Genomic DNA, 12,564 nt, shown 5'->3' on the forward strand with positions numbered 1-12,564 from the left:
CTGGATTATTAATAAATTTTAGCATTTTTACACTTCACAAGGTTTTTAGCAACCAACACCAACCTTTGCGATTTTTTTTTTTCTGCGACCTTGTTATTTTAATTTATTTATGCGATTCTATGTACTGTTGGGTATTAGCACATAGGAAATGACCACATACGGAGATCTATAGCACTCTTTTCTGATTAGCGCAGCACCCCTCCCTCTTCTACTAGTCCCTTGGAGAGTGATGCACCAACATGGTAGACATCTTGACCACAAAGTACTGCAATGCTTTGATCCTTCCTGGAGATGACAGTCCTGATACTGCTCCCATAAGGTCCCACCACAGCTCCTGGTACCACCTGCAGAAAGATAAAAAGTTCCATGGCTGACCTCAGACAAGCTCCTAAAGGCACATCAGGAATTTATTCCCATTGATGGGGCATTGTTTACTTCAACTGACACCGGGGCATTTTCTATCCCCACTGGCCATTGTCTGGTTCCCCTAAAGCATTGGTTCTGTCCTCAGGAACCACTAACAGGACAGGTTTGCAAGATAACTTAAATACATCACAGGTTATATAATTTGCTGCTCAGTGTGATTGGAGTATTCTAGTCTGCATCTCCTCAAGGTAATACTTAAAATCTGGCCTGTTAGTGGGTCCTGAGGACAAGGGTTGAGAACCACTGCTCTAAAGCCTGAAGGACAGTAAACTGGCCCTTTGTTTAGAAAGTTTGGAGACCCATGCTATATTTACACATACACACATTCCCCGTGTAGTATGATATTTATGTCTAAATTATTGTTGTGACAGTAGGGGGAGCTCAAACATTACTTCTAGGAAGTCTTCAGAACTTTGTATTTTTAGTAAGAACGCTTGTTTCTCATTCAGCTATGAGGCTAGGTTCACACTTGCCCACAGTTTGTGGGCTGGTTGTGGGTGCAGGAATCGCACCTGTTTCCGCAAACGCAGCCAAATCACGATGCTCTTACGAGGCACTTGGGGGCTGCCATTCATTCTTAGCCCCACACATCTCAGCCCACAGCACATTTGCGGGTGTGGGAACCACAGGGAAATCGCATAGTCAAAAAGACCATGAGGTTTCCCTGCAGCCACGTTTTTTAACTAGTTTCCTACTGGGTCAATTATGTGAAGATCATCATTTACACCAATTACTAAGAACCTCCATACGTTATATATATTTTTTAAGCAAAGGCCCTAGAGAATAAAATTGTGGGAGTTGCAATTTATGCCATACGGTATTTGCTCAGCAATTTTTCAATTGCAGTTTTAAAAAGAAAAAAGAACAATTTAATGTATTTTAATGCAAAAAAATCCCACAATATATAACTACATTTTTTTGTTAAAATATAAAAGATGATGTTATGCTGAGTAAATGGATACCTAATAGGGATGAGGTTCGAGTTCGAGTCGAACTCATGTTCGACTCGAACATCGGCTGTTCGCCAGTGCGCCGAACAGCGAACAATTTGGGGTGTTCGCGGCAAATTCGAAAGCCGCGGAACACCCTTTAAAAGTCTATGGGAGAAATCAAAAGTGCTAATTTTAAAGGCTTATATGCATGGTATTGTCATAAAAAGTGTTTAGGGACCTGGGTCCTGCCCCAGGGGACATGGATCAATGCAAAAAAAGTTTTAAAAACGGCCGTTTTTTCAGGAGCAGTGATTTTAATAATGCTTAAAGTGAAACAATAAAAGTATAATATTCCTTTAAATTTTGTACCTGGGGGGTGTCTATAGTATGCCTGTAAAGGGGCGCATGTTTCCTGTGTTTAGAACAGTCTGACAGCAAAATGACATTTCAAAGGAAAAAAAGTAATTTAAAACTACTCGCAGCTATCAATGAATTGTCGGTCCGACAATACACATAAAAGTTCATTGATAAAAACGGCATGGGATTTCCCCACAGGGGAACCCCGAACCAAAATTTAACAAAAAAATGGCCTGGGGGGTCCCCCTAAATTCCATACCAGGCCCTTCAGGTCTGGTATGGATATTAAGGGAACCCCGCGCCAAAATTAAAAAAAAAAATGGCGTGGGGGTCCCCCTCAAAATCCATACCAGACCCTTCAGGTCTGGTATGGATTTTAAGGGAACCCTGTGCCAAAATTTTTTAAAAAATGGTGTGGGGTCAGCCCAAAAATCCATACCAGACCCTTATCCGAGCACGCAACCTGGCAGGCCGCAGGAAAAGAGGGGGGGACAAGAGCGCGGCCCCCCCTCCTGAACCATACCAGGCCACATGCCCTCAACATTGGGAGGGTGCTTTGGGGTCCAGTGCCTCATCCCCACAACCCTTGCCAGGTGGTTGTGGGGGTCTGTGGGCGGGGGGGCTTATCGGAATCTGGAAGCCCGCTTTAATAAGGGGACCCCCAGATCCCACCCTCCCCGTGTGAAATGGTAATGGGGTACAAAAGTACCCCTACCATTTCACAAAAAAAGTGTAAAAAATGTTAGAAATGACAAGAGACAGTTTTTGACAATTCCTTTATCTACAGCCTTCTTCTTTGCATCTTCTTTCTTCTATCTTATTTCTTCTATCTTCCTTCGGTTTCTTCCTCCATCTTTTTCTTCCTCCGATCCTCTGCTTCTTGCTCCGGTGTTCTCGTCCGGCATCTTCCTCCGCAGGGTCTTCTTCCCTTCTTCGTTCTCGGGCCGCTCCGCATCCATGATGGGAGGCTCCCGCTGTGTGACGCTTCTCGTCTTCTGACACTTCTTAAATAACGGAGGGCGGGGTCACCCCCTCTGACACACGGGGACTTGATGGGGACTTCCCTGTGGCATTACCCGTGATGTCATTAATAGCCGCGAGTAGTTTTAAATTACTTTTTTCCTTTGAAATGTCATTTTGCTGTCAGACTAAACATGGGAAACATGCGCCCCTTTACAGGCATACTATAGACACCCCCCAGGTACGAAATTGAAAGGAATATTACACTTTTATTGTTTCACTTTAAGCATTATTAAAATCACCGCTCCCGAAAAAACAGCCGTTTTTAAAACTTTTTTTTGCATTGATCCATGTCCCCTGGGGCAGGACCCAGGTCCCCAAACACTTTTTATGACAATAACTTGCATATAAGCTTTTAAAATTAGCACTTTTGATTATTCATGTTCGAGTCCCATAGACTTTAACGGTGTTCGCGAGTTCGAACAAATTTTTTGCCTGTTCGCATGTTCTAGTGCGAACCGAACAGGGGGGTGTTCGGCTCATCCCTAATACCTAACATGTCATGTTTTAAAATTGCGCTCGCTTGTGGAATGGCGCCATACGAAGGTACTTCAAAATATCTATAGGCAACGCTTGAAATTTTTTTACTGGTTACCAGGCTAGAGAGGTCTAGAGCTAAAATTATTGCTCTCGCTATAACATTTGCGGCGATACCTCACATGTGAGCCGAATTACAGCTACAGCGAGGGCATCTATTGATGGGGGGGCGCCCAATTTTAGTCTTGCCTAGGGCAGCACAAAACCAAAATACATCACTGATGACAGGTCCTCTTTATGGAGACATCTGGGGGCTATAAGATCCCAAATCTCTTCTCTACCTTGGAATGCATGAGCTCAAAAAAAAAAAAAAATCATCGGATCCCGGGCTCTCTTGTGTGAGAGGCGCTGGGGGGCAGACTGAGAGGTAGGGACGTCCCCTCCCACTGCCTGTAAAAGTAATCCAGCGGCTAATCAGCCACTTTTACAAAAAAGAAAATCGCTGGCTGGAAAAAAAGATAACAGGATGATGCCTGTAGTTGCATCATCCCGTTATAACCACTTCAACCCAAGTACTTCCATTGACGTCCTACTGGTGGGAAGTGGTTAAAAAGGTGCATGATCTTTTTCCTGCAGGAAACGCAAGCACAGCAGCTCATTTCACACATATGTGTTTACTACGTTTGCGGTGCGTTTTTAATATGACACGTGGCTCAAAAAATGCACCAAAAACACACCATGGGTGCATTTTTGATGGGTTTTTGCTGCGTTTTCCATTGATTTTAATGGGGGGTGCGTTTTTTGTGCAAATTATTTACCGTACCAAAAATGCAGCAAGCAGGATTTTTAAAAACGCACCTGTCCCTTGACAGATCAGTGTGAGGCGTTCCATTGGAATACATGGTCGCCCGTTTTTTGTCTTCCCCTTTTATTAACACAAAAGTGGGAGCTCACGGAGGATGATACAAGGAGGCACAAAAACACAGTAAGAAACTATTTAATGAAAAAAGATTACAGAGCACTATGACCCCTTTCACACTGAGGTGCTTTGCAGGCGCTACAGCACTAAAAATAACACCTGCAAAGCGCCCTGAAAGAGCCGCTGGTGTGTCTCCAATGTGAAAGCCCCGAGGGCTTTCACACTGGAGCAGTGCGCTGGCAGGACGCTAAAAAAAGTCCTTCTAGCAGCATCTTTGGAGCGTTGAAGGAGCGATGTATACACCGCTTCTTCACCGCTCCTACCTATTGAAATCAATGGGGCAGTGCGGCTATACCGCCAGCAAAGCGCTACTGCAGCAGGGCTTTGAGGTGGATTTAACCCTTTCCCGGCCGCTAGCAGGGAGGTAAAACCGCCCCGCGAGTGGCCGAATACCGCCGCTAAAACGACGGTAAAGCACCGCTAAAAATAGCGCCGTTTTCTAGGCTTAGATCCCTTTCACACAGAGGTGTGAAACCTATTTCCATTAAAATCAATGAATGCTTTCACACTGGCACAGTGAGCTGGTAGGGCAGTGAAAAAAACACCCCTCTTCATTGAAATGAATGATAAGCTCTTCAGAAACGCCTGAAAAGTTCTTAAAAAACGCCTGAAAAGCTCTTCAAAAGCGCTCAGTGTTTTACTGACAGTTTAGAAGTGCCTCAGTGTGAAAGGGGTCTTAGGCCCTTTTCACACTGGGGCGGTGTCAGCGGTAAAGCGCCGCTATTGTTAGCGGCGCTTTACCGTCGGTATTCGGCCGCTAGCGGGGCGGTTTTACCCCCCGCTAGCGGCCGAGAAAGAGTTAAAAACCACCGCAAAGCGCCTCTGCAGAGGCGCTTTGCCGGTGGTATAGCCGCGCTGTCCCATTGATTTCAATGGGCAGGATCGGTGAAGGAGCGGTATACACTCCGCTCCTTCACCGCTCCGAAGATGCTGCTAGCATGACTTTTTTTACCGCCCTGCTAGCGCACCGCTCCAGTGTGAAAGCCCTCGGGGCTTTCACACTGGAGAGACAACAGCGGCTGTTTCAGGTCAGTTTGCTGGCGCTATTATTAGCGCAATAGCGCCTGCAAACCGCCCCAGTGTGAAAGGGGCCTTAAGGCCCCTTTCACACTTGTGCGGGGGCGGTGGCGACGGTAAAGCACCTCTATTTTTAGGGGTGCTTTACCGTCGTATTTGCAGGGGTATTCAGCCGCTAGCGGGGCGCTTTTAACCCAAGCTAGCGGCCGCAAAAGGGTTAAAACCACTCGGGGCTTTCACACTGAAGAGACAGGAGCGGCTCTTTCAGGGCGCTTTGCAGGCGCTATTTTTAGCGATGTAGCGCCTGCAAAGCGCCCCACTGTGAAAGGGGTCTCAGAAGGAGCTCCATTCGGCCGCTAGCAAGGCGCTTTACCCCCCCCCGCTAGCGGCTGAGAAAGGGTTAAAGCCACCGCAAAGCGCTGCTGCAGCAGCGCTATGCCAGCGGTATAGCAGCGCTGCCCCATTGATTTCAATGGGCAGGAGCAGTTTAGGAGTGGTGTCCTTCACCGCTCCAAAGATGCTGCTAGCAGGACTTTTTTTAGCGTCCTGCCAGCGCACCGCTCCAGTGTGAAAGCCCTCTGGGATTTCACATTGGAGAGACAGCAGCAGCTCTTTCAGGGCGCTTTGCAGGCGCTATTTTTAGCGCTGTAGACCCCTTTCACACTGGGGCGGTGGGTGCGTTGGCGGTAAAACGCCGCTATTTTTAGTGGCACTTTATCCTCAATTTTGCGGCGCTATTCGGCCACTAGTGGGGCACTTTTACCCCCCCCGCTAGCAGGCGTGAAAGGGATAAAACCACCGCAAAGTGCTGCTGCAGCAGAGCTATGCCGGCAGTATAGCCACGCTGCCGAAGCGTTGTATACACCGCTCCTTCACCGCTCCAAAAATGCTGCTAGCAGGACTTTTTTTAGCGTTCTGCCAGCACACTGCTCTAGTGTGAATGCCCTCGGGGCTTTCACATTGGAGAGACAGCAGCGGCTCTTTCAGGGCGCTTTGCAGGTGCTATTTTTAGCTGTATAGCGCCTGCAAAGCACGTCAGTGTGAAAGGGGTCTTAGAGCCCCTTTCACACTGAGCCGCCCCGGGCGTCGGTGGTAAAACGCAGCTATTTTTTTACCGTCGTTTTTGCGGCGCTAATCGGTCACTTTTAACCCCCACTAGAGGCCGAAAAAGGGTTAAAACCGCCCGCAAAGCGCTGCTACAGTAGCGCTTTGCCAGACGTTCGGTGGCGCTGCCCATTGATTTCAATAGGCAGGGGCGCTTTAGGAGCAGTAAGTTCACCGCTCCTAATGCGCTCCAAAGAAGCTGCTGGCAGGACTTTTTCTGACGCCCTGCCAGTGCACTGCTCCAGTGTGAAAGCCCTCGGGCTTTCACGCTGGAGTGAATGGAGCTGCTGTTTCAGGGCGCTTTGCAGGCGCTATTTTTAACGCTATAGCGCCTGCAAAGCGCCTCAGTGTGAAAGGGGTCTAAGGCTACTTTCACACTGAGGCGCTTCACAGGTTCTATAGCGCTAAAAAAAGCGCCTGTAAAGCGCCTCTCCTGTCACTCCGGTGTGAAAGCCTGAGTGCTTTCACGCTGGAGCAGGGTGCTTGCAGGACAATAAAAAAAAGTCCTGGAAGCAGCATCTTTGCAGCGCTTTAGGAATGGAGTATACACTTTTAACCCTTTTTCGGCCGATAGCGGGGGTTAAAAGTGCCCCGCTGGTGGCCGAAAAGTGCTGCTAAAACGACGGTAAAGCTAAAAAAGCGCCGACGCCCCCAACGCCCCAGTGTGAAAGTGCCCTAAAAGTCAGCAGCTACAAATTCTGTAGCTGCTGACTTTTAATATTAGGACACCTACCTATCCAGGGATTCAGCATTGTCCTCACCCAAGCCTATTTTTCAATCAGCTACTAGGTGCTGGCGCCACCATTTTGACTAAGGGAAACTGGCAGTGAAGCCTTGCGGCTTCAAAACCAGTCAGCGCCCATCAGTGCCAACTAGCAGTGCCCATCAGTGCCACCTCATCAGTGCCCATCAGTGCAGCTTATCAGTGCCGCCTCATCAGTGCCCATCAGTGCAGCCTCATCACTACACATCAGTGCAGCCACATCAGTACACATCAGTACAGCCTCATCAGTGCCCATCAGTGCAGCCTCGTCAGCGCACATCAGTTAGGAAGGAAAACGACTTAAAATGTTATAACAGAAACTAGGAAAAATGTTTTGTTTTTCAAAATGTTTGGTCTTTTTTAGTTTATTTAGCAAACAATAAAATGTACACATTTATATTTATAAGGAGGTTTTGAGAATTTTTTTTTTACTTTATTGGTTTATGTATTTTGTATTATGCCACATTTTTTCACATATAATTGTTATATATGGTTTAGTATCTGATTTATATTAGATAAGCGCTGCACATTATTTTAATTTTATTTTGTCATTTTATGAAGTGCAGCAGTAATAAAGCAGCTAGGAGTGAGGGGGAATAGACATCAGCTGTGTGGACACAATATCATTTTTAAAATTTTTACTTCCATTGAACCCAAAGTGTGTCTTATGATGATGCCAGCTGTCATAATCGAAATTCTCTTTCCTTTGCCCCCCTCTCATACCCTGCAGCTGTAATCTATTGGTGTTCTGGTGGTTAATAGAGCAAAAGGACCTGCCACAGGCACTTGTCAAGCGTGCTGCCTATACCCGCCCTTTGTGCCCCATCTTCCATTCATAGAAGCTGTACTATAAATTCCATTAATGAAAAGCCATGTATGAATGGAGAACTGACGAATGAAAGAAAGGTCCACCTCCTCCAATCTTAGCAGACTTTTTATTGATGCAACCTATAGTACAACATCTATGAATGGAGGCGTTTGGCCGAAAGCACAGGCATAGTCGTCGCTCTTGACGAGTGTCTGTCACAGGTCCCTTGGTTCTATTACCACTGTGGCATTAGAGGACTACGGCTGTGAGGTATGGCAGAAGGCAGAGGGTTTCAACTTTGACAGCTGGCACCAGAACAAGGGACATTGTTCATTTTCATTTCTTAACTGCAAGAAGCAGGAAGAAATTTAAGGGGAGGGATTTTCCTGAATGAAAAAGGTGAATTTATACCATTTGAGATGCTTAGACGATACCTAAGAATTACAAATCTTTTTAATTTTTTGACAGATAATTGACTATATAGATACGATAGAAGAGGAGTGTCTTAATAGTCAGGCCAGGTTAAAGTGAGACTAAACTTTGGTTTAAAGAAATATAATTCTATTCAAGTATGTATTCATAAATACAATAAAAAGTACCATTCTTTTTTTTCTTTTGGCTGCATTCATTCTCCACAGTCCCACTGTATGTAGGAACATAGCCACCCTCTCTTGCTCACTTATGGGGTGGACTATGGGATGTGTAGTGTGCATAGAGTAGGGTACATGACCACAACTAACATGCACTGCTCGATCCAGGCAAATGGAGGACATTGCAAGATGGCAGAAAAACACAAGAAACAATTTCATGAAAAATTGATTACAGGGCCATTAAGTAGTGGATATGTATGGATTATTTTTGAAGAAGAAGGATATTGTTTGGTGAAGGGGTCTTTAATTAAAATTTACAAAGGTCCAGTTGGTAACCTTTTCTCCCGACGGAGGTCCAAATCTCAAGATGGTGCTGTAACACTACACAGCCCCCTTTAACATCACAGTTTCCCCTGTTCATCGGTGTCTTCAGCCTACTCTTCATAGCATCCTCTTTACATCACTGTCTTCAGTCCCCTTCACCTTACAACCCCCCCTTTAACATCACAGCTTCCCCCCTTTTCATCAGTATCCACAGCCCCCCTTTACATCACAGACCCCCTTCACATCACAGTCCCACTCCCCTTTACATCAGAGTCCCGCCTTTAAAGCAGTCAAACAGTGTCCTGTGTTCCCCTTCACATCACAGTGTCCCCCTTTACACATCACCGTGCCCCCTTTACATATCACAATGCCCTCTTTAATCATCACTGTGCCCCTTTACACATCACAATGCCCATATTACACATCACCATGCCCCCTTTACACATCACAATGCCCATATTACACATCACCGTGCCCCCATTACACAGCACCATGCTTTTTGCAGTCATAGTCCCCCTCTCCTCATTTACATCACAGTCCTCCTTTCATTTACACTCTCTCCTGCACAGTCCTACCAGGGCAGAGGCACATAGCAGCTGGGTGTTCTCTCTGGAGTCTCCTGTCTGGGTGCCACTATCATACTCACAGCAGGTGGGGGCAGAAGGGCCTGCAGATCGGGACAGAGAGCTGCCCAACTTATTATGCTACAAAGTACTACGTTTTGATAGGAGAAATGTATCCACGCTGTTTGATAGGATGGTCCAAATCGAAAGCGCTGGTTGGCTGTCTGCAAGCGCTGATCAGTAAAATTCTGGCGAGGTTGGAGGGAGTTCTTCCAGTCATTATAGAAAGACATAGCAGGGGAGATCCCTGCATCCACAGTGAATGTATTGATGCAGGGATCTTTGAGGTTTTTTTGTTCAACCTGTTGGTTGAGCAACAAAACAAAAAAAACTGTTTGTACTCCGCTTAAATCACTTGTTTCATTGTAGAAGAGTCAAAAAGATGTGGAAAAGAAGTGTGGAATGGGTAAGAGATCTGTCGAAGAGATGTGTCAAGTTGACATTTTGAATGATCATTTTTTGCCACGTCGCAGGGAAATAGATGGTAACTTGTTATTCTTGATCATATATTGTGTCATGCAGGAAGAGATTCAATGGGAGATAAGAACTTGAAATGCTTTTAAAACTTTTCTAACCACCCTACGAAATACTTAAAAGAGAAGTATGGGCAAAGCTTTTTTTGGCCACACTTCCCTTTCGGATCACAGGAGTGCACTTACTTTTGCTCTCCTGTGACCCAGAATCAGCTATTGCTCCTTGTGAGCAGACGTGGCATAGCTACTCCAGGCTCTGGAAGGATCCTGACAATATTGTCAAGATCCACCAAGCTGCCTGATTGACAGCTGACTCCAGCTCTCAGCATGTGGCTGATGGCCAGGGCCAGCTGCGGCCTCCCCTTCTCCAGCCCAGTGCTCCAGTGAGTGCTGGAGGAGCGAAGTGGAGAGCGGTGACTGACAGCCACTGCTCTGCACTCCAAGCTGACTGAGAACTGAGCAGTCTTGGTGCCACAGTGGGACAGCTGCAGCATCACTCCGCAGCTGCAGCATAGAGATGAGTATGGGTGTTTATTTTTTTTAGACCCCATACTTCTCCTTTAACTGCTTCAATTATTTTGAATAGGAGTGAGTCACAAGCAGTTAGTCAGTTACGAGTTTCGGACATCCACCAAATGCTGCAACATGAAAACCATTGGCATTTGTACTGGCAAAATTATGCACTATTGTGTGTACCGAGGCTATGCGTGAGTTGGAATTAAACTCTTTTTATTACAAGTTACAAATCCTTTAAATTACAGGTTTTGAAAATGCCTAAGGCCTTGTTTACATTCACATTGCTACCTACTCTCCAGATGGGAATGGATTGCAGGTGGTACTTCCCATTGAACGCAACAGTGGGCAGTGGCAGCTAGTGCTCAAAATGTTTTGGGGGGGGGGGGGCGCAAACAAACTGAAAAATTCTGAAAAATACTTTTAGAAAAAACATCAATTGCAGCCTCACTGTGCCTATTAAATGAAGCCACTGTGCCCAGCAAATACAGCCACTGTGCCCAGCAAATGCAGCCACTGCGTCCAGCAAATGCAGCCACTGTGTCCAGCAAATGCAGCCACTGTGTCCATCAAATGCAGCCACTGTGCCCATCAAATGCAGTCGTCTGTGCCCATCAAAGGCAGCCGTCTGTGCCCATCAAATGCAGCAACTGTGTCTATCAAATGCAGCAACTGTGCCCATCAAATGCAGCAACTGTGCCCATCAAATACAGCCACTTTGCCATCAAATGCAGCCCCTGTGCCCATCATATGCAGCCACTGTGCCCAGCATATGCAGCTACTGTGCCCACCAAATACAGCCACTGTGCCCACCAAATACAGTCACTGTGCCCATCATATGCAGCCACTGTGCCCACCAAATACAGTTACTGTGCCCACCATATGCAGCCACTGTGCCCATCAAATGCAGCCAATGTGCCCAGCATATGCAGCCACTGTGCCCAGCATATGCAGCCATTGTGCCCAGCATATGCAGCCACTGTGCCCACCAAATGCAGCCACTGTGCCCACCAAATACAGTCACTGTGCCCATCATGTGCAGCTACTGTGCCCACCAAATACAGCCACTGTGCCCATCATGTGCAGCCACTGTGCCCACCAAATACAGTCAGTGTGCCCATCATATGCAGCCACTGTGCACAGCATATGTAGCCACTGTGCCCAGCAAATACAGTCACTGTGCCCAGCATATGCAGCCACTGTGCCCACCGCCCCCCCCCCCCCCCCCCACTCGCGGGGCTCATCCCTCTGGCAGCACCCCCAAACCCCCCCCCCCCGCACGGCTTTGACAGACCTCCTGGCACTTACCGCTAGGCAGCATCTCCTCTCCAAGTGCACCAGAGCGGCGACCTCCACTCCAGCGCGTGTCTCCTCCACTCCTCTTTCTAAGCGCCGGGCATCCAATAGGGTGGCTTGGTGCTTTGGCCAATCAGGAAGCAGGTCTAATGCCCTGCCTCCTGATTGGCAGGGAGGAAGGTTACTGTGAAAATAGCAAAAATGTATTTGCTATTGTCACACAATTGGGTGGGATCAGGGTGCACTCTCTGCGCCCCGAGCCCACCCTATTTTGAAACCTATTAGAGCATCTGCTCTAATCAGGTGCTTCAAAAAGTTCCACCCCCTCCCACCCCCGCAATAGGAATCCATGCGTCTGGCGTCCTGAAAGGGGTTGGGCGCATGAAACACAATGCACGGGCCACCACTGACAGTGAGGATAATTTTTGCCACACCCCGATGCACAACATTGCAGCCACAGAATATTTACACTCTCCCTTTGCCACCTTTGCAGCTTAAGACACAGCTGTAGTTAGGAAAAGAACATTTATTCATGTTATACATGTTCTGCTGAATTTTAAGTAAAAGTTATTTCAGCCGCTTTGAGCCTGGTCAGAAATTATTCGAGTGGTGCATGTTGGCTTTTGGTGTATTCCTAAAGAACCTGGGTCTGTTAAAGCACTATGGGGTTTGCGTAACACCACTACATAATATGAACTCTCAAGGCAAAGAAGAGGGGGTAGTTGCTATGGGTAACCGAAAAGGAAGAACAGCTACAGCAACCAGTTTTTTTGGCGTGGTACCTAGATATGTGACAGGTTCTTCCAGTGGCGGCTAATGGGAATTTTTTTGGGGGGGCGGCAAACAGTATGCCACCCCATAC

Source organism: Aquarana catesbeiana, linkage group LG01 (assembly GCF_042186555.1).
Source record: "Aquarana catesbeiana isolate 2022-GZ linkage group LG01, ASM4218655v1, whole genome shotgun sequence".
NCBI lineage: Eukaryota > Metazoa > Chordata > Amphibia > Anura > Ranidae > Aquarana > Aquarana catesbeiana.